Genomic DNA, 26,119 nt, shown 5'->3' with positions numbered 1-26,119 from the left:
GAACCGCGGTCCATCCTAGGCTAGCGCAGGCAAGGCAGGCACCTTACCTCCAGCGCCACCGCCCGGCCCCCCTATTTTGTTTTTGTGTCACACTTAACCATGCTCAGGGATCACTCCTATGAGGCTAAGGAGCTCCAACTACTGGAGCTCGAACCCAGGTCGACTGTGTGCGAGGAAAGTGTCTGCCAGCAGTACTATCACTGTGCACCCATCCACCAACATTTTTTAAACGATAATAGACTAGAAAACATCTATAGTAATGTCTGGTATGATCAGGTATTCTTGGTACAACTTTTTTCTTTCTTTCTTTTTTTTTTTTTTTGGTTTTTGGGCCACCCCCGGTGATGCTCAGGGGTTACTCCTGGCTATGCACTCAGAGATTGCTCCTGGCTTGGGGGACCATATGGAACACCGGGGGAGCGAACCTCAGTCCGTCCTAGGTCAGTGCATGCAAGACCAATGACCTACTGCTTGCGCCATCGCTCTGGCCCCGGTACAACTATTTTTTATTGAAGTATATGTGCCATGCTCAATTGTTCAATTGTGTACATTTTGGGACTTGATGGTGCTCAGAAGATCAAAAATTTGAAATGTTAGCCTGTTTTTCTGGGAGTCATGGCAACATATTTGTAGGGTTTTTGTTTATTTGTTTTGATTTTTTTGTTTTTGGGTCACACCCGGCAGTGCAGAGAGGTTACTCCTGGCTCAGCACTCAGAAATCAATCCTGGCAGTCTGGGGGGACCATATGGAACACCGGGAATCGAACCAGCCACGTGCAAGGCAAACGCCCTACCGCTGTGCTATCTCTCCAGCCCTTGGCCACATATTTTGTGGCCTTCCTTAGAGATGCTTTCCTTCCTGTGTGGACTCAGACACCAATAGGGTGTGTGTGTCAGGTCTCAGGGATGGCTGGTGAGTTTGTATATGTGTGTGTGTGTGTGTGTGTATGTGTGTATGTGTGTGGGGTGGGCCCAGTGGGGGCCAGCAGGGAAGGTGGGAGGAGGTCAGGGAGAGTTCTCCATGTGCTGACATGTTTATGGCGGTGTGTGGGAACAATGAGAGGAGACAAGACCTGGGGAAATGGTTCAGAAATGGGACTGAAACAGGAAGCCCACTGGAGGCTGTGGTGGAATCCTTGTCCATTTAGGATAGCGGGGCCAGATGCCCAGTGGGGTGCTCTCAGGGCCTGGGCCAGGACTGTGTATGTGTCCGTTGTGTGAAGACAAGGGAAGAGGGGAGAACTGGGGATTAGTGATGTCTCCACACCCCCCCCCCACACACACACTTGCAGGCTCTGTAGTGACTGGGGTGTGGGTGGGGCTCAGGGTTCAGCTTTCCCTCCCTTCCTCTTGGGTCTTGAAATCTCCTGCAAGTTCTCCCCTGCCCACCACATTAGCTCTGACACTGGCTCAGCCCCAATCCCTGATCCACCAGCCCATACATAGCTCAGGTCTCTGCTGGTGTCAGGCAGTCAGGCCTTCAGTCGCTTCATCTGTGCAGTGGGCCTGCTACTGCGGGGGCAGCCTGTCTCCTGGGGAGCACCGTCTGTCTTGTGACTGAATGTGGGAAGTGGAGGGCATGGGCCGGGTGTGGTTGGGGGTGTGTGACTGTCTCAAAAGTGGGGCAAGGTCATGAGCCCATCTGCCTCCCCAAACCCATGACCTAGGGCCACAGGAAGGTGGAAGGGAGAAGCCTTTGAGTCTGGGGAACTGTGGGGAAAGGCAGCCTTGCTAGGGGTCTCAGAAGCCTGGTGGGGCCTGGGTGTGGGAACCCAGCCTCCAGAGACCCTGCTTGCTGGGAGCTTCACTGGAGCCCATCCAGGAGGTCAGTGCTGCTGAGGACTGAGGTAGAGTCCAGCCTTCGGGAAGTTCGGGTGAGTGCCCCCCATGGGAGGTATGGTGTGGGCTGAGGGGCCTGTACGGACTCCTCTGTGCTTGCAGAATACAGCGTCAGGCTATTTGTGACCTCGGCTGAGACTTGGGGCTTTCTAGTCTAGCATTTGCCCGGGGAGTGGATCTCTTAGCCCTTGAGTTTCCTGTCCTGTGAAGTAGGGGCGGGCGATCAGAATGCTTTCCCAGGCCGCTTTGCAGGAAATAATAATGGATGGTCTGCTAGGGTCTGCTACATGATCAGCGCCCAGGAAATATACTCCCCCCTTACCTCCATCCATAGCTACCTACTGTGGGACTCACCAGGCCACTCCCCCTTCAAATGTGTCCCTGAGGGCCTGTCGCAGATTGTTGTGCACCAGATGAGCTCTGAACATCTGGGCTGTGGGAGTCAAAGCAATAGTATCGTGGGTAGGGTGCTTCCCTTGCACATGGCTGACTGGGTTCATTTCTCCACACTCCATCTGATCCTGAAGCCCCACTAGGAGTGATCTCTGATCACGGAGCCCCGACCACTGCTGGGTATAACCTGAAAATAAAAACAAACAAATAAAAATCTCTGGGCTGTTTGTTCCTTTGGGCCATTGGAACACAATGCTAGTTGCCTTGAATCCCAGGGTGGGGACAGATGTGACTGGGAATATTTGAGCTTGGTAGCTCATTGTGAGCTGGTTGGGTGCAGGGTATTGCTTTGCTGTGTTGGCACCAGCTGTGATCTTTCTTGTTTTCTGGGACCCCTGCAAGTATTTGAATTAGGGACCTCATGTAAAGGATTGGCTTCAAGCAGATGTGGGGGGTGGGAGGGACAGAGGGAAGCTTGGGATGGAGAGAGAGTATGAGGGTAGACACTTGCTTTACACACAGCTGACCCAGGTTAGATCATGGGTACCACATAGGGTCCCCTGAACATCACCATCAGTGATCCCTAAGCACAGAGCAGGAGTAAGCCCTGAGCACTGTAGGCTGTGGTCAGAAAACAAAATAATAAACTCAAAAACTGAAATCACAGCAGGGTTGGACACCTAATTCAAGTGCTAGGGCCAGGGTTAGCATGAGTAAGGCCCTGGGTTTGATCCTAAAAGCCCATAGCCCCTGACCACTGCACAGAGCCCACTGGATAGGATGACTATTATGGCTCTGGTAGTCCCTGAGCACCACTTGCCCAAGCACCTCTGGGCTCTGCCAGGAGTGGCCCCTGTTGAAAAAGAGAAGCACAAGGAGTTTTTGCTGTTGGTGCCTTTGATGCTCTCACTGTTCCTCCGAGTAGAGTTGACTTATCCAACAATGTCTAATGATATGATACGATATGATATGATATATGATATAATATAACATAATATAATATAAATAAGCAGGGCCTATTGTTTTTTTTTTTGTTGTTGTTGTTTTTTGTTTTGTTTTTTGGGCCACACCCGGCGGTGCTCAGGGGTGACTCCTGGCTGTCAGCTCAGAAACAGCTCCTGGCAGGCACGGGGGACCATATGGGACACCGGGATTCGAACCAACTACCTTAGGTCCTGGATTGGCTGCTTGCAAGGCAAACGCCGCTGTGCTATCTCTCTGGGCCCTATTGTTTATTTTTTTAATAAGAAATCTTTTTTGGGGGGCAGTTATAGCACAGCAGTAGGGCATTTGCCTTGCATGTGGCCAACCTGGGATGGACCTGGGTTTGATTCCCGAGATCCCATATGGTCCCAAAGACTGCCAGGAATTATTTCTGAGTGCAGAGCCAGGAGTAACCCCTAAGCATGGCCAGGTGTGGCCCCAAAAAACAAACAAACAGAATTAATTTTGCTGGGGCCAGAGAGGTGGCGTAAGTGATAGAGTGTTTGCCTTGCACTTGCTAAACTAGGAGATGGACCATGGTTTGATCCCCGGCGTCCCATATGGTCTGTCCCCCAAGCCAGGAGCAATTTCTTTTTTTCCCATTTATTTATTTATTTATTTATTTATTTATTTATTTATTTATTTATTTATTTATTTATTTTGGTTTTTGGGTCACACCCGGCCGCGCTCAGGGGTTACTCCTGGCTCTACGCTCAGAAATCGCCTCTGGCAGGCACAGGGACCATATGGGGTGCCAGGATTCAAACCAATGACCTTCTGCGTGAAAGGCAAGTGCCTTAGCCTCCATGCTATCTCTCCGGCCCACCAGGAGCAATTTCTGACCGCATGGCCAGAAGTAACCCCTGAGCATTACCAGGTGTGGCCCAAATACCAAAAAAAATTTTTTTTGCTGTTAATCTACACCGATGTTTTCTCCAGGCTTAATGTGCCAGGCTACTCCCCGCAGTTCTGGGGATTGAACCTGAACCTTAAATCCTGATGCCAAGCCTATGTCCAGGCCATAGAAGAGCAAAACCTCATCTTCCAGGTGGAAAAACTGAAGCCTGGAGGGAGGGAAGGTCTGGGAATGGTCTCTCCAGATCCTGAGTCTCTCTCTGCTAACAGACCCTGAGTCTGCTGGGCACTGGGCACCTTTTTTTTTTCCTGAAGCCATGCCACTTTCCTCTTTCTGGGTTTGCCCCTCAGGTTCCCAGCAGTCCTGTTATACAGAGGGGTCTGTGCCCTGATTGGGGCATCCTGGGCCTAATGATGTCAGGGGCCTTTGACTCACCTGTTGGGTCCTGGGCAGCTCCATTTACCTCCATGAGCTTCAGTCTCCTTGACTGCCTAGTGAGACTCCTCGCTCCACCATGACTGGGCACAGTCAAGGGGGGTTCTACGCAACGCACTGGTCATGTCCACTGTGCTGTCTGTGCATCAGGCTATGGCTTCTTAGCAGTCTGGCAGTGACCGTCGGAGTGATAGCACAATGGGAAGGGCATTTGCCTTGCATGCGGCCAAATTTGATCCGAGTTTGATCCCTGGCATCTCATATGATTCCTCGAGCCTGCCAGGAATGATTTCTGAGCACAGAGCCAGGAGTAATTCCTGATCGCTATTGGGTGTGGCCCAAAAAACAAAAATCAAGAGAGAGAGAGAGATAAAGGGGAGCACTTAGTTCCCCTCTAACATCATCCCCCAGTATTGGAGGGCTCTGTCAAGGTACAGCTGTGTGGGCCCAGAGAGATAGCACAGCGGTGTTTGCCTTGCAAACAGCCGATCCAGGACCTAAGGTGGTTGGTTCGAATCCCGGTGTCCCATATGGTCCCCCGTGCCTGCCAGGAGCTATTTCTGAGCAGACAGCCAGGAGTAACCCCTGAGCACCGCCGGGTGTGGCCCAAAAACCAAAAGTTACAGCTATGTGCCTTGGACTCTGTCCCTGCTCCCCTATGAAGTGAGCCAGGCAGTGGACTGGGGGAACCAGTACTCAGGTGCAACAGAGGGGTGGGGGCATGGCACGGGTGCCCTGGCATTGGAGAAGGGGACCCTCATTCCATCTCTGTCTTGTGAAGGATGGTCTTCCCAGCCCCTTCTCATATTCCTCGGGTGCTCCCACCTCCAAGGAGAGCGACATGTGATATGAGGGGGCCCCATTCACTGGCAGCTGGGGGATCCATACTTGGGGCTCAAGTGAAGGCCAGGGGTGGGCCTGGCTGCATTGGGCAGAGGGGAGAGGGCAGCCTCCTGGCAGAACCCCATCTCCAGGGCTGTGTGCCCGGGTTAATCTTAGCCCTGACTCACTGGAGAGGCTATTTTTAGCTTCTTTCTGGGGACTGCCAACATCTGGGACAGCCAGGCCTTGAGGGGGTGGGGGCAGCAGGGCGACTCCTTCAGGCCTTGCTGGGGACTAGAGAAGGGGTCCTGGAAGGAGAGTGAGGACCAGGCGCCCCTTCTTCCTGCAGCACCCATGACTTGCAGCCAGGCACATAACAGGTGGCCTCTGCATATCTATATGAGGACTGGTCCTCCAGGTCTCCTTCCATTGCTAACTCCCCTGTGTGTGGGTCAGGCCTGACTGCAGAGTGGAAGGTGCTTAGCATGCCCAGGGCTTCTAAGGAGGGAAGAGAGGCACACAGCCAACCAGGGTTCGATCCCAGGCATTTCATCCTGAGCCCTTCATGAGTGATTTTTATAATAGCCAGGAGTAACCTTTGAACACCACCAAATGTAACCCCAAAACAAAGCAAAATAAAATAAAACAAAAATATTCAAGGAAAGGGGCCAGAGAGATAGCACAGTGGTAGGGCCTTTGCCTTGCAAGCAACCACCCAGGACATTCGGTGGTTTGAATCCCATATGGTCTCCCGAGCCTGCCAGGAGCAATTTCTGAGCATAGAGCAAGGAGTAACCCCTGAGCGCTGCTGGGTGTGACCCAAATACCAAACAAAAAAACAAAAAAATCCAAGGAGAGAAGAGACTCCAATTTTGGGTACCTGATTACACTCTCAAAGGGGGAGCTCTCAGACCTGTAGGGGAATTTGGGCTTCTAGGCATGTGTACAGGCTCTGGACCATCTCCCTGCTATTTCCTGTGTTAGCCTGGACAATTGGTCAGTCTCTGTGCCTCAGTTTCTTCTGTGAGAGATGTGATAGGGGCACTAGGGGTATCAAGTGTGAAGATTAAGTAAAATAATTGTTAATGAGGTGCCTCAGTTGCAAGTCCTTTGTAACAGGGTTGTGGCATTGCGTGTTAGTGGGCTATGGAGGAGACATTCTCCTGGGATGCCCTCTGCCAGGCATCTTGGCTTCGAAGAGCTGGAGGGAAGGTGTTTGCATGTCTGCAGCGGGGATCTAGAGTGTGAGGCAGAGTTTGTGGGACCAGTCTCCACAGTGTGGGTGAAATACTTTCCTGAACCCCCATTTCCCTACAGGAGGTGATCATGGATTGGTGAGAATTGTGGGTAGTGAAGTGAAGGAAGCTTCCATGCCCATGTGTAGGGAGCATCAGGCCTTGAACTGGGCACAAGTGAGGTGCTCACTCTAGGAGGTTTTTCTGGGTGCCTGAGGTGGAGGTTCTCTCTCCGGTGAGAGAGTCACGGAGAAGAAGTGGCCCAGAGTTTGGGTGGCCGTGGGCTGACGTGGTTTGCAGCGGTGCTTGGTCACACTAGACTCTGTAATCCCTAGAGACCAGAGAAGGCTGTGACTTTCTGACCCTTCCTCAGAACTACCAGGGGCATGGAGGGGACTGTGGGAGTTTGGGGACGGCCCCCACGGGAGGTCAGGTGCTGGCCCATGCACTCCCACAGAGCTACTTGTTCTCACGCTTTACATATCAAGGTTCCAGATAAATCTTTTCTGAAAATGGGTGCAGCTGCTAAAATCAGATGGGGATCTCCAGCCAAAGCCTCAGGTCTTTCTTTTGACATCTGGGTGCCTCGACTTAGCCTGGGTGCTGCGGTGGGTTGTGAGCAGAGGCAGGGACAAGCGAAGGGCCTTCTGAACCTTCGTAAGCTTCACCACCTTTCTTTTTCTGATGGACAAACAGGTTCAGGTGAGGATAGTGTCTTTGTTTATGTTTATGAACCGGCTGAGCCTGACCCAGGGCCGGATTGAGGGGTGTAAGGCCAGTCAAGTAGGAAGCAGGACAGGGTGTGTGCCTGTGAAGAGGATGGGTACCCCAGCATCCCAACAGCCTGTTCCTGGCTGGCCTGACAGGCATAATCCAGTGGATTCTCAGTGCCAGGAGCAAACCACACAGACGCGAGAGCCGGGCCTGTGCAGAAAGGCTGCCTGCCGGCGCTCAGTGAGTTCTCCAGAAAGACTAAACTGGTGCCAGGATTCAACCCAGGGCCTCGAGTCTGTGAAACTCAGGAACTGGTTGAATAGAGGGAGCTTCCTGGGTGGAACACAGCTCAACAAACTCGCTTCACATCCAGGTGGGATCCACACAAACACTGTCCTGCTTCCTACCTGACTGGCCTTGCATCCCCCAATCCGGCCCTGGGTCAGGCTCAGCCGGTTCATAAACATAAACAAAGACACGATCCTCCCCTGAACCTGTTTGTCCATCAGAAAAGGAAAGGTGGTAGAAGCTTACGAAGGTTCAGAAGGCCCTTTGCTTGTCCTCGCCTCTGCTTACAACACACACACACACACACACACACACACACACACACACACACACACACACACACCCCCCACACCAGACACATACCCACATCAGACATAAAACACATATTCCACACCAACACTACACACACACCACAATAGACATGTACCCAGACTTCATATCCACCATGCATAGACACACAGCAAACCCAACCCCAACACTGTTCACTCTACATAGACACACCCACCCCAGAGACCCACCAGACCTCACACCACACACTCTCCACACAGGCTGACAGGGAAAGGCCTTCCTCCTCTTGCTTCTCCTAAGGGGAAGTTTTGGGTGCAGTGCAGCAGTTCTCCAACGGGCCCAGGTGTGTGTGTAGCTCGGGTGGGCCGGGTGTGGGAGAGGAATGGGGGCACCCAGCTGTGTCCACTGGCCTGGGCCCCCACCGGGATGTCAGCTGAGACCTGAGGGGAGTGTGGGTGGCAGTCAGTGGGGCCCTGTTGGTACAGCGAGGTCTGAGGCATGGTGAAGCTTCTGTCTGTCTGTCTGTCTGTCTCTCTCTCTCAGAGAGCAGGGCCTCTCTTTCCTGCTTCCTGAGAAGGGAAAGTGATTCCCGCAGGGCAGGGGCCCTCCCTCCCCTCCCTGCCTCAGACCCTGTTTCTCACCCTTCTCATAGGAGGGTAAGTGGCTGCCTGAAATGCAGTGAGACACCCTCCCTTGGCCCCTGGCTGGGGGGTCGGTCTGGTCTGCAGCTCTGAGAGGCAGCCTGGAAGCTATGGAACTTCCAGGGCCCCGGGCTGCGGAGGCCTAGGCTGGCCACGCTGCGGTCAGCACCTGATACCAGCCAAGTGGTTCCAGCTCGAGCAGGCCTGCCAGGGCTAGGAGGGAGCCCCACCTGCACCCCCCTGCGTCAGCCTGGCTGGTGACTCATTCCCCTGGGGAGAGCAGACTCCTGTCCTGGCGCCCCAGGCTCCTGGTGCTGAGCCCAAGGCCCCGAAGGCAGGCGAGCTGCAGAGAGGGGTCAGAGCCTGCCTCTCCCAGCCCAGCTGGTCCCCGAAACTTCACCTTCCCGCAGCCCCGGATTATGTAATGGGCGCCACAGGCCGCTCCATTGAACTGCCCAGCTTGCTTGGCGGCTGCCTTCCTGGGTCTCTGTCCCCCTGAGTGGCCCCCATTCTACTCTGCAGGCTTGGTGAGGGTGGCGCCTGCCCCCCCCCCCCCGACTGTGCGTCCTGGGAGGGGGCAGGGAGGCCCTCTCCTGGGAGATGAATTTCTGGCCTGCCCCCAGCTGCCAGCTTGTCCAGCTCTGCCCCAGGGGAACGCTGGGCTGGGCTCACACACAGCCCCATTGTGTTGCTGGCCCCCCAGCCCGTCGTGGGCCTGGCACCGGCTCTACCAACAGCAGTGCTCCTCCTGCAGCTCCAGGCCCCGGGTCGGAGGGAGAGGGAACCCCGGTAGCAGCATGGGGCCCTGTGCCGAGGCCCAGCCAGTCTGTGTCCTTCTCATTGACTCTGTGGTGCCAGGGCAGGGTCCCTGGCCCCCACCCGCCCTCACTGAAGCTGGGCACACTTACTCACCCAGGGTTACACCACTGGAAGCTGCAGAGCTGGACTGTAAGCCAGGCTGCCTGGGGCCAGAATGTGTGTGAGTGTGTGTGTGTGTGTGTGTGTGTGTGTGTGTCTGTGTCTGTGTGTGTGTGTGTGTGTGTGTGTGTGTGTGTGTTAGGGATCCACCTTTCACCCCAACTCCAGATCCGAGTCCCTTCCCACACCCCACTCCCAGGGTCCGCCCTGGCTGGCTGGGAGAGCAGGGTCTGGCTTTCCCATGGACTGGTGAGACCCTGGGGGTGAGTTTTCAGACACGGTACTAAGAAGCGCGGGAGGGTAGCCTCAGTTTCCCCACTCGTCTTGCACGTTGTCTTCTGTGCTTCTTGGGAGGACGCTGGAAGTGTGCCACACCTGAGCCGGGACTCTCACCCTTCCTGGGCCCTGCGGGCTAGCGGGGAAGTCCCCATCACCAGGTGGGGATGCCGGGTGGGCAAGCGACCTGTTGCTTCTATTCTGAGAGCCTGTCCTGAGCCGCCCAGCTCCTCAGGTTTCTCAGCCCAAGGAGCCTCTGAGGCCAGTGAAGCTGCTGCATGGGGAACTGGGAAGTCTGTGGTGCTGGGGGTGGGGGAACAAGCCACTTCCAGGCTGCAGGGGATCATTCATGCCCGGGTGCAGAGATAGTGCCTGGGGGATTTGAATGATGGCAGGGAATCAAGCTGGTCTTGGGGATGACTATGTGTAGGGCAAGTGCCTTAATTCCCGTACTTTCTCCCTTCAGATTCTTTTTTTTTTGGGGGGGGGGCACACCCAGCGGTGCTCAGGGGTTACTCCTGGCTGTCTGCTCAGAAATAGCTCCTGGCAGGCACGGGGGACCCTATGGGACACCGGGATTCGAACCAACCACCTTTGGTCGTGCAAGGCAAACGCCGTTGTGCTATCTCTCCGGGCCCTTCAGATTCATTTGTTAATGCTCCATTCCTCACTCTCAAAATTCAGTGGATTCACTCTGTTAGCCCGTCTCTCCAGGGCCTACCCTTCCTACTCTTTTCCTTGAGGTTTGGAGGACAGTTCCTTTGAGCTTGAGTTCTGGCTACCCTTCAGTGCCATCTCAGCCCTCTTTGCAAATGGAAAAGGTAGCCAGGGGGTAGAGCTCAGTGGCAGAGCCCTTGTAAATGGAAAGTCCAGGGTTTGATTTCTGACACCGCGAAATGATAAGGAAGGAAGGATGGAAGGAAGGAAGGAAAGAAGGGAGGAAGGAAGGAAAGAAGGGAGGGAAGGATATGGAAAGGAAGGATATGGAAGGGAATGAGGGAGGGAGGGAAAGAAGAAAGAAAAAGAAAGGAAGGAAGGAAGCAAAAGTGGGAAGGAGGGTAGGGACAGTCCAGGAGCTCAAGATTGTCAACTGCAGGACTTCGAGACCCCTATTCTTGGACCTCCACCTCCTGCCTCACTAGGCGCCCCCTTCTCCTGTTCACACCATTCCCAACACCTGCCTGGGCCAGGCAGGGCTCTGCCAAGGCTATTCCAAGCCTCCAGCTCTTGTCTGAGTGTCTTGTGGCTGGAGGAGAAGCCAGGACAAGGGGGTGGGGGGGCACTTGGGGAACTCTCAGCCAGGGTCACTTTGCTGGGTCTTTGAAGAGCAAAGCAGGGGGCATAAGTCTGCCTTAATCCCTGCACAGTTGGGAAAGGCACATGAAATGGCGCCTGCCCCAGGCACACCCTGTGAGAAGCAGGAGCGAAGAGCCTCAGCCATCAGGTATAGGATACCCCACACTAGACCGATTTCCATGAGGGCCTGGGCAATCCTGAACCTCTCAGAATTTTGGGTAGGCCAAAGTGCCTGCAGCACATTAAGCTGCAAGGAGAATGATGGGTAGTGGGGTGGCCGCCTGACAGAGGTGGCAGCCACTCTTGGCTGGAGTGGAGTAGGGACTGGACAATATATGAATGGGAGCAGATGGGGGTGAGATTGGAGACACGGAGCCCTATAGGCTCAGGAGGTGCCTATAGGAGTAGGTCATGGTCTTGGTTTTTCCTTGGTTGGTTTGAGCTTTCTCTCAGGGATGGTTTCTAGGTCTTTATTTCTCCAAAAGCAATGAACCCTTTGCTCTGTTTTTCAACCCTTTTGTAGAGTGTATATGTGTGTGTGTGTGTGTGTGTGTGTGTGTGTGTGTGTGTGTGTGTGTGTGTGTGTGTGTGAAAGAGAGAGAGATTTGGACCATCCACGACGGTGCTCTGAGGGCATTCTCAGCCTGGTGGTTTGGTGACCATGCCTTGCCAGGGATGAGAAACACAGTACACGGAGGCATGGAGGAGTGGATAGAAAGATGAATGCATGCAAAGCATGTGCCCCATCCAGTCCCTTGAGCTATCTTCCTGCTCAATCTATTCCCTCCTCTCCTCTGTCCCAAATGTCCACATTCTGTTCCAATGTCCTGCCCTGCTTTTTGTTTGACTTCCCTTCCTTCTGTGGCCCCTGACACCTTCCCCTTGAGGGTAGGCGGGGTAGAGCTGAATTTGGGACTATTTGATGGGAAGCCAGCAATGGTCTCTCCCTAGAAGGCCTGACTTCCCTGTAAGGTGATCTTACTTTGTCTTTGTAGACCTGATAAATGGAGATACAGCTTAATCCAGCCTAAAGTAGGGAGCAAGATGGGCCTTTCTTTTCTTTTCTTTTCTTTTCTTTTTTTGTTTTGTTTTGTTTTCTTGTTATCAGATTTAGCAGCAAGGGATATTGAATCAGATTTGAGCCAGGCTGTGGATAACTGGCCCATCTCTTCTGTTTCTTTCAAAAGTTCACCCACCTTGACTGAAACCCAACTACAAACATGTTTGTAGCTGTAGTGCTTAAATAAAGATATTAAGGGGCTGGAGAGATAGCATGGAGGTAAGGCATTTGCCTTTCATGCAGAAGGATGGTGGTTCGAATCCCGGCATCCCATATGGTTCCCTGTGCCTGCCAGGGGCGATTTCTGAGTGTAGAGCCAGGAGTAACCCTTGAGTGCTGCTGGGTGTGACCCAAAAATCAAAAAAATAAAATAAAATAAAGATATTAAAAAATGAAACAAAACCCAAAAGTTTACCCACTTGATGGGCAGGGCATTTGATCCTCAACATCCCATATGTTCCCCCAATTCTACTAGGGGTAATTTCTTTTTTGCTTGTTTGTTTGTTTTTGGTTTTTTTGGGGGCCATACCCGACAGCACTCAGGGGTTACTTCTGGCTCAGGGGACCATATGGGATGCCGGGGATTGGACCTGCGTACGTCCTGGGTCAGCCACTACCACAGCCCTACCACTGTGCCTCATACTAGGGGTAAACTCCTGCCTCATACTAGGGGTAATTTCTGAGCACTGAGTGACCCCTGAGTAACCCTTGAGCACTGCTGGGTGTGCCCAAAAACCAAAAAAAAACAAAGTTTACTCCCCTCAGGACTGGAGAGATAGTACAGCTGTAAGGTGCTTGCCTTGCGTGCTTTGCATGTAGCCATGTAGCTGACAAGGATTTTATCTTAGAGAACACAACAAGGTGCTCCCTGAGCTCTTCCAGGAATAATCCCTGAGACAGATCCAGGATTAAGTCCCGAATACTACCTCCAAACAAAAGTTTATATATAAATATACAATCTATATGTTTACCCTCTATCCTAGGGAACATCTTTATATTCCTTTCCAGTGCCATCCATGTACCCATCATACATTACATTAAGTATTTATTCCCTATAGCCATGTGTTCATCTTTCGATCCATTCCTCCATACACCCATGTATTATAATCTTTTTTTGGGGGGGGGGCACACCCAGTGGTGCTTAGGGGTTATTCCTGGGGTTGCACTCAGGAATCACTCCTTCAGGCTCAGGGGACTGGTTATGTGGGATGCCAGGGATTGAATCTAGTTAGCTGCGTGCCAGGCAAATGCCCTACTCACTGTGCTATGTATTACTCCAGCCCATGTATTACATTTTTGTTGTTTTGTTTTGTTTTGTTTTGTTTTGGTGTCATACCCAGTGGCACTCAGGGGTTACTCTGGCTCTGCACTCAGAAATTGCTCCTAGCAGACTGGGGGGGGGGGGACCCTCTGGGATGCTGGCGATCAAACTCAGATCTGTAACAGGTCAGCCGCATGCAAGGCAAATGCCCTGTCACTGTGCTATCGCTTCAGGCCCGTGTATTACATTCTTATCTCTATACATTATATCTAGGCACCCATTAAATAGTCACTGAACACTCAAGTAGATACTGTATAGCTCATCCTCACAGAAATTCTCCACGATGGCTAGGATCCTGACCAAACACAGGGGCTTATTGAGACACCCTGAAGCTCAGTGAGTTGCTGAGGGCCAAGCTAACAGGAAGTGACGTTTCTGGGACTCAGTTCAGTTCCGCCTGCTTCCTTTCATACTCTAGGCTCATAACTGCAGAACTGTGAATGCTCGAGCTGGAAGGCTCTGGGCACTGCAGTGCTCTAGCTCTGTCCTCGCTGCCACCTGGGGTTGGAGGCCACCCAGGCTTCTGGACTTATTTATTGTACTTGCACTGGTATATGTTGTTGAGGTTGTCACCATCTCCAGAACGGAGGTGGAATCGGCACTTACCTTGCAACCTGAGCACATTTCCTTTTCGTTTTGCTTTGTTTTGTTTTGGGGCCGCATTAGCAATGCTCAGAGGTTTCTTACTCCTGGTGGTGTTCAGAGGACCATCTAGGATGCTAGGGATTGAACCTGGGGCAACTGCGTACAAGGCAAGCGCCCTCAGGACCTTATTTCTTCTCCCTGTGTTGCCTAGCTCCCTCCTCCCCGTAGCTCAGTCCACTGTGCCAGCCCAGCCTGCCTCCCCTGCAGCCGGGCCCATCAATGCCTGCCTCAGCTTTGCATGGGAAGGCCAGCGCTCAGCTCACTGGCTTTTGGTTTGACCTTTGTCAGTTTGAGCTTAACTACGCCTGAGGCCCCAGTGATGGAGAAGAGGCTTTGTGTGTGAGCAGCTTTCTGGGAACTCCCTGGAAATGGCTAAGTGAGCAAGGCAGGAGCCCAGAGCCCGTGTTTGCAGGAGCATATGAGCACTGCAAACATTTGGGCTCTGACTACAATCAATCAATCATAATCAGTCATTGGAGGAACAGGCCTGAGTAGGGCAGGGGGAGCCCTGTTCTGGGTAAATTTTTCACTCACTGCTGCGTGCCTGCTGGGGCCAGGTCGGCAGTGCCTCCAGCATGGCTGGTGCTGGGAGCTGGGAGGGTGTGCAGGTGCATGTCCTGTGGATGTGGCTAGCGCCCTCACTACAGTGGGGCCTGCAGGTGATGCCTCTTGTCATGCCGCCTCCCACAGCTGCTCCCTGCCCACAAGGCTGCCACCCTGAGCAGCACCACAGAACCTTCCTACACGGGCCAATCCTGTGGTCACAATCATGCTGTTCAATAGAAACTTTTTTGTTTGTTTGTTTTTGTTTGGGGCTATACCTAGCGATGCCCAGGAATCATTCAAGGATTACTATGCTGAGAAATTATTTCTGAAGGCTCGGGGACCATCTGGGACACTGGGCAAACTCAGGATGGAACCCGGGTGGGCGGTGTGCAAGGCAAGTGCCTTATCCTCTGTGCTATTGCTCTGGCCCCAACAAATACTTTTGGATGAGGGATATGTACAGGGGGCTCTCAAGTCTAGGGGCTGGTGGGAAGCCTTCCTGGAGGGACAATCTTTGTTGTTTGTGTTGAGGGCCACACTAGTTCTGTGCTCTGGAGTTGGCTGTGGCAGTGCTCGGGGTGCCGAACCCCCATATTCAGAGCATGCCATTTCAGCCAATTGAGCCATCTCCTCAGCCCTTTCAGTGACATTTGGCCAGATGGTTCTATCTTAGGGCCGGTGATGCTGGGCCCAGCCATGTGGGGGCCACCAAGGTTACACTTGTGATGATGGGCATGAGGGGGCACTCCAGGACTGAATGCTGGGGTGGCATGTGGTACCCGGGATCAAACTTGGGACCCTAGTCCCTGAGCCTTCTTCTCCTTCGTCTTCAGTAGGAACTTAAGGGGTTCCTACTCTGTGCCTGTCACCATGGACAGAGAGAGGGAGACAGAGAGAGATGAGAGAGACGGACAGATAGACAAAGGCAGAGAGAAACAAGAGAAGAGTCAGGGCCTTGCAGGTGGCAGATCTGGATTCAATATTCAGCATCCCATGTCTTAGGACTGACTCCTGAGAGCAGAGCCAGGATTAATTTCTGAGCACTATCAGGTGTGGCCCAACAATTCCCCAAAAGAAAGTGAGTGACAGAAGAAAAATAGAATGAGAGAGAGAGAGAGATAGAGAGAGAGAGAGAGAGAGAGAGAGAGAGAGAGAGAGAGAGAAAGAGAGAGAAAGCTGTCAGAATCTCAGCGATCAGAGCAGAGAGAAGGGCCCAGTGCCAACCAAGGCTCTGCCAGGAGCCATTATGCTGGCAGCCCCACCAGGCCCTCTGGGGCAAGGGTCTGGGCAGCCCCTCCTGGGGAGGGTGGTCCTGCTGGGCAGCGTGCAGCCAGCTGTGGACTCTGGCATCTGCCGAGCCTCACTGTGTGACCTTCCTTCCCTCTCACTAGCAGCCCTTTCCTTCCTTTCTTCCTTCCCTCTCACTGCTGACTTTCCTTCCTTCCCTTTCACTAGCAGCCTTGGTGGCCTCCCCTCCTGGGGCCCCTGCTCTATGACTGCCTTTGAGTAAATGGGTCTGGAGCTTTCCTGTGCCTTCCCCTCAGAAGGGAGCAGAGTATAATCCTCGGGTGCAAGACAGAGTTTCTCCATGGCCCCTTCTTTGCCCCTATGCAGCCTGCTTCCTCCCTTTCCCTGAGCTTCCATCCCCGAGTCCTGGGCCCACTGCAGCCTCACATCTTGATCTCAGGCCTGATGGGCCAAGGGACCAGAGAGGGAAGTGAGGTGCAGGAAGGCACGGGGCAGGTGCTGGGCCAGGCAGATGGGCAGCGGGCGAGTGCCATCACCCGAACAGGCTTATCTCAGCCCCACCATCATCTCTTTGACCCATCTCTCCAGCCACAGCCTTGCTTTGGGTGATTTTCACTTCCAGACCAGGTATGGCCAGAGTGTGTGTGGCAGGCAGGCTGGTGGGGTTGTGGCTGGGGTCGGCAGCTTCACCTTTGACATTCTCCAACTCAGGGTTTCTCCTAGCTGCCTCTGGGGAGGGCTAGGGCCTATACAGTGGAGGGGAACCCATTTGGGGTCCCTGGGCAGAGGTGCAGTGCTCAGCCAGGCTGGCGTGTGGGTGAGTCCTGATGGCACAGGGCCTGAGACCTGGAGGTTGGCCCCAGAGGTTCAGGATGGTGCTGAAGCTACTTCGGCCACTGAGGAGGCCTTAGAGAGCTCCCCGAGCCCTTCCCTGCAGGGAGTACTGGGAAGGCTGAAGAAAGAGCAGATCTAGGAGCTGAGGTGCAGGGCTGGGAGGTCATATGGAGGAGTCACAGAGGACCCCCAGGGTCCCAGAGCCAAGTGCTGTACTGAAGGACAGAAACAAGGTATGTGCATGCGTTGTGTGAATGTGTGTGTTATAAATGTGTATTATGAGGGTTGGAAGCATGTTTATTATTGTGTGTGCACATGCATGTTGTCATGTGTGCCTGTGATATGTGTCTGTGTGTAGCAGGCATGAATGGCGAGTTCTAAGAGTGAGACTACGTTGTTCCTCTCTTTCCTGTGTGGCGGTGGGGTGGGGAGCAGGTGGGAACAGGCTTTGCCTCAGGGGAGTGGGACCAGCCCATCCCTCCTATGGTCATTATCTGCCTCCCAAGGTCACTTTTCTGCAGTGGGAGGGGGCTTTTAGGTTCATCTGGGAGCGGCAGGCAGTGTCCCCAGGAAGAGCAGGCAGGATGTTTTGGGGCCAGGGAAGCTCTAGGGTGGGCGAGGGTGGGACATGAAGAATCCCCGCATCTCCCCACAAGCTTAGCGGGGATCGAGCAAATGTGAGGAACATGGCCCTCTGCCTCCCACCCGTGGGCCCCACGGCCTGTGGTCGTCCTGTCCTGCCCCCACTGGGCGTGAGTCAGACCGAAAGCAGAAGCTGCCAGATATTGCGCAGGGTGAAGCGAGGCAGAACCAACTGGGCTATTTTGGACCCTGCTTGATTTCTCCCCCCACCCCCCTTTTCTCAGGGCTCCATCCCCTCCCCATGGCCAGCACCATGACCTTTCTGGGACGGAACTTGATTTCCCTGATCCGGAGGTGGAGGCTAGGAGCTTGTGTGCTAGTGGGGGACACCACCCACCCCAGACCCCCTCCTGGCCCAGAGGTCTGGCCATCGGCTTTTCGGTGGTGGGAGAGAAGAGTGCCGCCTTCTGGTGGGAGCTTGCAGGTACGTGGCCAGTCCAGGCTCAGCTAATGCGACTTTCCTAGTGCCTTCCTGGTAGGTGTGAGCTGAGAAGGGCCCACAGGTGGGACGCATTCCCGTAGGGGCTCAGGAGCCTTGGGAGGGTTTTCTGGGCCCGGAGGGGTGAGCATTTGGGACCAAGGGCTGGGACACACACCCTTCCAGAGCCAGGAGGTCACAGCCAGACAGCAGCCCCGCCTGCCCCTAGGGACCCTGGTTCTTTCTTACCCTTCCAACCCCCTCATCGCCTGCACTTCCCACCCGCTTTCAGTGTTTCTCTGCAGCCTGCCTTAGAGAGAGGCCCAACAACAATCCAGTGTGAGGTGGGGTGGGGTGGGGGTGTTCTGAACGGAAGAAGGGGGAGCAGAGGTGAGAGCTGCCTTCCTGAGGCCCAAGGTAGGGCTGTGCGCTTTACTCCAGGTATGTGTCAGTGTGTGAAGTGAGCAGATCATGGGGGATCCTGAGGTCAGAGCCGGTGAAAATGTAGGTCTTGGGGTCGGAGCAATAGTAGATGCTTGTTTTGCACCCTGATTCGAATCCCTGAGCATATAGTAGCATATAGTATATGCGCCTCTGCGCATATAGTAGGCCGTGGCCAAACACGTCCTCCTCACTATATAATGTGGGCCTTTGTCTTCTACAAGAGAACCAGACTAGATTCGGGCTGCTCGTTGCTCAGATGGGTTGTGGACAGCAGTTTGGTGGAAGGAGTGGTCTGGGCCTGTCACAAGATGACCTTTTGTGTACCCTCACACTTCTTGGGGAGCCCCACTGGCTTCCTCTCTGCGGGGGGAACTGTTCCTTGTCAGGCCCTGAGCCAGGTGGGTGTGTGTCTACATGGACTGTCTCGGTTGCTTCTCACTGGCAGTGATGGTGGTACCATTGACGACCTGGGCTGAGTAAGTGCTGAGTGTTGGGCTCACCCAGGGAGTGTGGGGTGATGGGTGAGGGGTGAGTGGAGCGGCCCTGCCTGTCCCTTAAAAAGTCTCTCTCCAGGACCAGGGAGATGCCTCAAAGCATCTGGGTTTAGTCCCTGCACTACAAGAGCACCATCCAGAGTGACACCCCCCTCCTCTCCACTCCCCAGCAACAAGCCAACAGGAGTGGCCTGGCACTGCTGGGTATGACCCACCCAAAAAATAATAAGGGAGATGGAATGATAGTACAGCAGGTAGGGCATTTGCCAACCCGGGTTTGATTCCCTATATCCCGTATAGTCTCCCGAACTCCACCAGAAGTACTGAGCATAGAGCCAGGAGTAATCCCTGAGCACCACTGGTTGTGGCCCCATGAAAACAAACCAAGCCAAAACAATGACAAATAAGGACTGGAGAGATAGTACAGCAGGTAGGGCACTTGCCTTGCACACTGTTAACCTAGGTTCCATCCTCAGTCCCCTGAATCCCACTAAGAGTGATGCCTGAGGGGACAGAGCAGTGGCGCAAGCGGTAGGTGTAGCCCAAAAATTAAAAAATAAGGGGGAGGGCCCGGAGAGATAGCACAGCGGCGTTTGCCTGCAAACAGCCGATCCAGGATCTAAGGTGGTTGGTTGGAATCCCGGTGTCCCATCTGGTCCTCCGTGCCTGCCAGGAGCTATTTCTGAGCAGACAGCCAGGAGTAACCCCTGAGCACTGCCGGGTGTGACCCAAAAAAACCAAAAACAAAAAAAAAAAAAATAAGGGGGAGTGATCCCTGAATGCACACTCAGGTGAGGCCTCAGAACAAAACAAGGTGAAAATAAATGTAAACAGTGTCTCTCCCCCAGAAGCCCGAATCTCCTGCTGGACATGAGGCCACAATGGTGACTGTTGGTTTGTCCCCAGAGACAGGAGCCACTAGGGTACATTGACTGCCTTTCTCACTGCCCCTCTGTGATGTTCTCCTACCCTCAACCCTCCCTTCCTCCACTGTGTCCTTTATGGAGCAAAGCCTTATGGTTTTTAAGTTGGGTTTTTTTTCTGATTCTTTTGTTTTGTTTTGTTTTGTTTTTTTGGGCCACACCCGTTTGACGCTCAGGGGTTACTCCTGGCTAAGCGCTCAGAAATCGCCCCTGACTTGGGGGGACCCTATGGGACGCCGGGGGATCGAACCGCGGTCCTTCCTTGGCTAGCGCTAGCAAGGCAGACACCTTACCTCTAGCGCCACCTCGCCGGCCCCAATGGAGCAAAGCCTTATGGTTTTTAAGTTGTTGTTTTTTTTTTTCTGATTCCTTTTTTTGTTTTGTTTTGTTTTTTTTGGGGCCACACCCGTTTGACGCTCAGGGGTTACTCCTGGCTAAGCGCTCAGAAATCGCCCCTGACTTGGGGGGACCCTATGGGACGCCGGGGGATCGAAGCGCGGTCCTTCCTTGGCTAGCGCTTGCAAGGCAGACACCTTACCTCCGGCGCCACCTCGCCGGCCCCAATGGGGCAAAGCCTTCTGGTTTTTAAGTTGTTGTTTTTTTTTTTCTGATTCCTTTTTTTGTTTTGTTTTGTTTTGTTTTTTTTGGGGCCACACCCGTTTGATGCTCAGGGGTTACTCCTGGCTAAGCGCTCAGAAATCGCCCCTGACTTGGGGGGACCCTATGGGACGCCGGGGGATCGAAGCGCGGTCCTTCCTTGGCTAGCGCTTGCAAGGCAGACAGACACCTTACCTCCAGCGCCACCTCGCCGGCCCCAATGGGGCAAAGCCTTCTGGTTTGAGTGACAGAGAGAGATGGCTGCAAAGTGCTCAGAGGTAGATGTAGAGGGCTCAGAGGCGGAGTTCTTTCCTTGCATCTCCCTGTCTGTCTGCCTGTCTCTCTCACTCACATAAGTATCTTCCCAGCCACAGGGAGGTGAGGGGTGGGGGTAGGAGGCAGATGCAGAACAGTGAGAGTGCTGAGGGTGTGTGGGGTCCGTGGACGGCCAGATTGATCTGAGCATGTCTGTGCTTTCTCCAGCTCTTTCTTGTAGCTGGGGAGACATGTGGCAGGGGAGCGAACAGGCACCCACGGAGAATTGACACATCCAAGGAAAGTGGGAGCAAGAGAGAAAGGGGACTGAGTCCCTGGCCCAGCTCCAAACCAGACAAGGAGGGCAGGGAGACTGGGCGATGAACCGGGACTGTGCGGTGGCCAGAGGGACAAGATGGCTGCCCCTCCCCAGAAACTCTCCTCGCCTTTTCTGGTTTGATGTTAGCTTTGCAGCCACGCCTCCTGTTGCTCAGGGTGTCATGCCCAGCTCCCTTCTTGTCTCTGGCTTTGCTGGGGACATTGTGGCTCTAGGGCTCAAACCTGGGCTCCCGCCTGCAAAGCCTGTGCGTGCCAGTCCTTTAGACCATCTCCCAGCCCCTTTCTATTTCTTTTTCTATTTCTATTTCTATTTCTACTTCCATGCATATGTCAGTCTTCGGCCCTCTGTTCCTTGTCCTTCAGTGCCCCATAGCAGTGCCCTGGGACAGGCCTCCTGCCAGGGCCCAGTCTGTCCCCAGGGGATGGGCGGGCATTGCTGGGGTCTGGCATGGCCTTTGAAGTTGTTCCCTTGTTGTACAGTTGCCTTGGCCTTACCCGGGGCCGACAGGCTGGACAGCCAGGAGGCGCCTGCTCCCTCCCTTCCTCTGGGCCTACTGGGGGAGGCTGGTGCCCCGCTCCTCTCCTGCCCTTCCTGCCCCTTTTCCCCTGTGCTCCGAGGTTGAAAAGCCAGTGTTCCTCCTGCCTCTGTCCACATGTCCTGCTGAGGGCCCAGGAGGCCGCGTGGCCGCCGAGCATGCATTGTGCTGCTGCCCTTTGAAGGCCGGGTTTCCTCTGTAAGTCACTGTTGGTTTCCCCGCCTTTATTCATCACACACAGGGCTGGAGCAGCGGCGCCCAGCACGTGCCCTCTTGGCTCCGGGCATAGGCTGCAGGAAAGATACGGACAGCCATATCCGGAGGCCAGCCTGCCACGCTCAGCCCTGGGCGTGGAGGTCCGGCTGCAGGGTCCCCTGGGATGGTGATGAAGGGAACATTCTGGGTGATGGAAACATTCTCCATCTGGATCTAGGTGGAGTGCGCACAGGGGCCCACATCCGCAAACATGCATCCACTGTGCGCAAACCTGTTCACATGGCTGGCGTAAATGCGACCACAGGGCAAAGGGAAAAAGCCTGTGCCTGAAAGGCTGAGAGCATGCACCAGGCCCCTCTCTGCTCCCAGAACCACACGCTGCTCTTCCACAAGCGGTGGGGCCCATTGCCCTGAGAGTGCTGCAGGGTTGGTGCCAGCCCTGTTCTGTGCGGCCCTAGAGATACTCCAGAGGGTCCTAGAGAGGCCTCCGTACCTCTGGGCCCTCCAGAGTTCCCAGACGCTTTTGCTGAGCACCTAAGACAGACCTTGCGGCTTCCTCCATCTGGCTCCATGAAAGCCAGAACCACGCAGCAGGTGAGGGCCAGAGGCGTCTGAGCTGGCCTCACAGAAAGGCTGTGATAATGCACCCGTGCCTCCAGGTTAGATACAACATAGTCCCCGAAGTCCCAGTCCCTCACAGGTTAGCTGACTGTCCTGTCCTGCCTTCTCCTGTTTTTGGAGTGGGCTGTGTGTGTGTGTGCGCGCGTGCGCTTGCGTGCATATTTGAGTGTGAGTGTCTGAGTCCTTACCCCTATGCCTGTCCCTTAATGCTGCTGCAAATCATGCAACCTTTCTTGGAGCAAGGAACTGTTGAAAATCTGAGGTTTTTGGAGAAGAAACTATGAGGTGGGGGAGAAGGGTGCAGAGATTGAGGGGCCGGAGGATAGCACTGCAGGTAGGGTGTTTGCCTTACACATGGCCTAACTGGGTTCAATCTCTGACATTCCATATGGTCCCTGAGCCTGCCTTTTTTTTTTTTTTGGGCCACACCCGTTGGATGCTCAGGGTTTATGCCTGGCTAAGCACTCAGAAATTGCCCCTGGCTTGGGGGGACCATATGGGACGCCGGGGGATCGAACCGCGGTCCTTCCTTGGCTAGCACTTGCAAAGCAGACACCTTACCTCTAGCGCCACCTCTCTGGCCCCTCTTTTTTTTTTTTTTTTTTTTTTTTTTTGTCTTCCAGCTTTTGGGTCACACCCGGCACTGCTCAGGGGTTACTCCTGGCTCTACGCTCAGAAATCGCTCCTAGCAGGCTTGGGGGACCCTATGGGATGCCGGGATTCAAACCACCGACCTTCGGCATGCAAGGCAAATGCCCTACCTCCATGCTATCCCTCTGGCCCCTGCCATGAGTGATTTCTTTTTTTTTTTTTTTTTTTTTTTTTTTTTTTGGGCCACACCCAGCGGTGCTCAGGGGTTACTCCTGGCTGTCTGCTCAGAAATAGCTCCTGGCAGGCACGGGGGACCATATGGGACACCGGGATTTGAACCAACCACCTTTGGTCCTGGATTGGCTGCTTGCAAGGCAAACGCCGCTGTGCTATCTCTCCGGGCCCATGAGTGATTTCTGATCACAGAGCCAGGAGTAACTCCTGAGTGCTGCCGGTATGACTGGGGGTTACCAAAGGGATGCTCAGCCCTAGATGTGACAGGGTGTGTATGTTATTGCAAGAACATGTGACCGATATCATGTGTGTATGTACATACATGTGTTTGAGGGTATGTGTAAGAAAAAGAAAGAAAAAGAGGGAGAGAGGCAGAACCAGTAGGCTGAGAGAGACTCTGAGTGAAAAGAAACAGGAGACAGGGACTCAGGCAGGGCTGCGTGGGGATATGAGGCATACCTCTGGAGTGTGTGCTCTCCCCTGCACCCTGGCTGACACCCAGCACCCCAGCATCAGCCCAGCAGCTGATGACCCCCTGACTGAGTCTGAGGCTGGGCCTGGGCTGGCCTTCACACCCAAGTCTTCAGTGTCTGGTATCTTAGCTGCTGGGAATCTCAGGACTCTGTCCTTGCCCCAGTTGTTTGGGTCCAGTCCCTCCCAACCCCGGTACCCTTACTTCCAGTCCTGTAAGACTCATGGCTGGTGTGGGGGCTAGACGGGCTTGTCCAGGACTCAGGGATTGGGTGAGCTGTTTTCCATATCATCTGGCCTGGTTTAGCCAACCCCAAACCTACATTAGCCTCTCCCTCCTCTTCTTTTTCCCAGGGCTGGGCTCTTCTCCCTGCCTCTGGGGCCTTGGCACCTGTTTGTCTTTTTTTGTCTGTGGGCACGCTGTTTCCCCTCCACCACTGCTGGGTGGCCTGCGTCGCCAGCCGGGAACTGGTGACAGACTAGGCCAGAGGAGAACAAAGTCCACAGCAAACAGGAGCGCTTTGTTCCTCCAGCCTCCGTACATGCATTTCTCTGGGAAGGCATGAAACCAGGATTTTTCCTGCCTGTGTTTGGGGTTTCCACCATACTAAGGCTGCTGTCCCTGGTCTGGAGGAGAGGTAGACTGTGGACACGCTCTAATCTGAGGGGCATCTTCCATGGAGATTCCTAAAATGAAATGTGACGATCTCGTCTCAAGCACAAGACTGGGGCCAAACTCTATTATCCCAGGTACCACCATGTGGGTGACAGCTGTGTTCTGGGACCTTTGATGAGGGACAGCTCCATGCCTGCTTACTCATCTCTGAATTCCATGCCAGAATCACATTTAAGAAAGACATTGTGGGGGGCCAGAGAGATGGCATAGAGGTTGGGCATTTGCCTTTCATGCAGAAGGATGGCGGTTTGAATCCCGGCATATGGTCCCCAGAGCCCGCCAGGAGTGATTTCTGAGCATAGAGCCAAAAATAACCCCTGAGCACTGCTGGGTATGACCCAAAAACAAAACAAACAAACAAACAGAAAAAAGAAAGACATTGTGGAAATTCTTGGGGCCAAAACGTACCGGCACAGAGTGACTTTTCCATAAGCATTAGCATTCACCGAAAAAAATTTCTTTTTTCCAATAAGGGGTCGGGCAGTGGCGCTAGAGGTAAGGTGCCTGCCTTGCCTGCGCTAGCCTTGGATGGACCGTGGTTCGATCCCCCAGTGTCCCATATGGTCCCCCAAGCCAGGAGCGACTTCTGAGCGCATAGCCAGGAGTAACCCCTGAGCGTCACCGGATGTGGCCCCAAAACCAAAATATATATATATATTTTTTCCCAATATTTTCCCAATTTTTTCCCAATACATCAGTATGGAATCAGAATGTTATGTGAAAAGAATACACCAGACGGGACAGAGTGATAGCGCAGCAGTAGGGCATTTGCATTGCACGTGGCTGATCTTGGTTCGATCCCCAGTGTCCCATATGGTCCCCCAAGCCAGGAATGATTTCTGAGCACATAGCCAGGAATAACCTCTGAGCGTCACTGAAGGTTTGGCCAAAACAGCAGCAGCAGCAACAACAACAACAACAAAAGAATACACCAGAGGCCAGAAAATTTAATATAGGGGCTGAGGCAACTGACCAAATGTAGTTCAGTCCCTAGCACTGCATTTAGTCGCCTGGGCACCACCAGGGGTCACTTCTGAGCACAAAGCCTTGAACAGACCCTGATGAAAAACAAAACAGAACCACCAACAAAAATAAAACACATGTAGAAAAGGAAATATCACTGAGATTGCATCTCCCAAAGAAGTTGGCAATATTTTATTTCCTTCTTAAATTTTTCGCTACACTCTTTGAATGGTCTTTTGTTTCTTTTGGATCCATACCTGGTAGTGCTCAGGGTTCCCCGTAGGTGCGGCTCGGGGGACTATATGGGATGGGTGGTGTGTGTGTGAACTTGGGGCCGCCATATGCCTAACTGCAAGGCAAGTGCCCTCCCTACCCGCTGTACTACCTCTCCAGTCCCCCGATTTCTGCCCCAGACCTTCCCTCTTGCCTGGCTCTCCACTCAGCAGACACAGCTTGTGCCTCCTGTGTCTTTGGCATCTGGATCCAGCTGCTTCACAGTGTGTTCTTGTGTGTGATGACGGTCATTCACTGTGCCACAGTGAAGGCAGGTGCCCTGCTGACAGGTGTGAGCTGTGCCGAATGCTGGGGGGATATCTGACTGTGTGTCCTTGTGAGCTCTCAAAACCCTGTGCTGGGAAGACAGGAATGAATTAGGGGTGCAGTTCCTGGGGTCTGATGCATTTGGGGCTTCTGTGCTAGTTTTGGGGGGTTGTGAGGGATGGAGCCCAGGTCCCCTAGGCTTGTTAATAAGCACTTGCAAGTATCAGGGGGCTCGGTGAAGCCCATGACTCTCCCAAGACTTAGGTTCAACCTTAGCTGGGCCCCCAACTCCAGTGGACCCAAGTTGCTTTGCTGGTTCAGCTGTCCGCACTGAGCAGGGAGGAACCTGAGCCGGACATGGGGTGGCACGGGGGGACCCCAATCTCGGACATGTGAAGGATGAAGTGAAATTAATACAGACATGCTAGTGACTGATTTCCCCCTCTGCCCCTTCCTTCCCTGCAAGTGACCTCTCTAAGCAGTTTAGGGGTAAAGGGGGCGCCCCAGTCGTGAGTGGAGA

General features: G+C 53.7%; 1 protein-coding gene across 2 annotated transcripts in view; it reads left to right on the top strand.

Moving 5' to 3' along the window:
• The window catches only part of TFEB (transcription factor EB), a 52,955-nt gene that overhangs the window by 15,506 nt on the left and 11,330 nt on the right, over positions 1-26,119 (top strand). Inside the window, exon 1 of one of the 2 annotated variants that reach the window (XM_049764920.1) lies at positions 1,825-1,874. The exons of the other annotated variant lie outside the window; for it this stretch is intronic. The gene's annotated coding sequence lies outside the window, so the exon portion shown is untranslated. Of the gene's footprint in view, positions 1-1,824; positions 1,875-26,119 lie in introns of those variants that run through there. 2 annotated transcript variants of the gene reach the window in all.

This window comes from Suncus etruscus, chromosome 18 (assembly GCF_024139225.1).
Source record: "Suncus etruscus isolate mSunEtr1 chromosome 18, mSunEtr1.pri.cur, whole genome shotgun sequence".
In the NCBI taxonomy this organism is placed as follows: domain Eukaryota; kingdom Metazoa; phylum Chordata; class Mammalia; order Eulipotyphla; family Soricidae; genus Suncus; species Suncus etruscus.
This window is presented reverse-complemented; position numbering and strand designations above follow the sequence as displayed.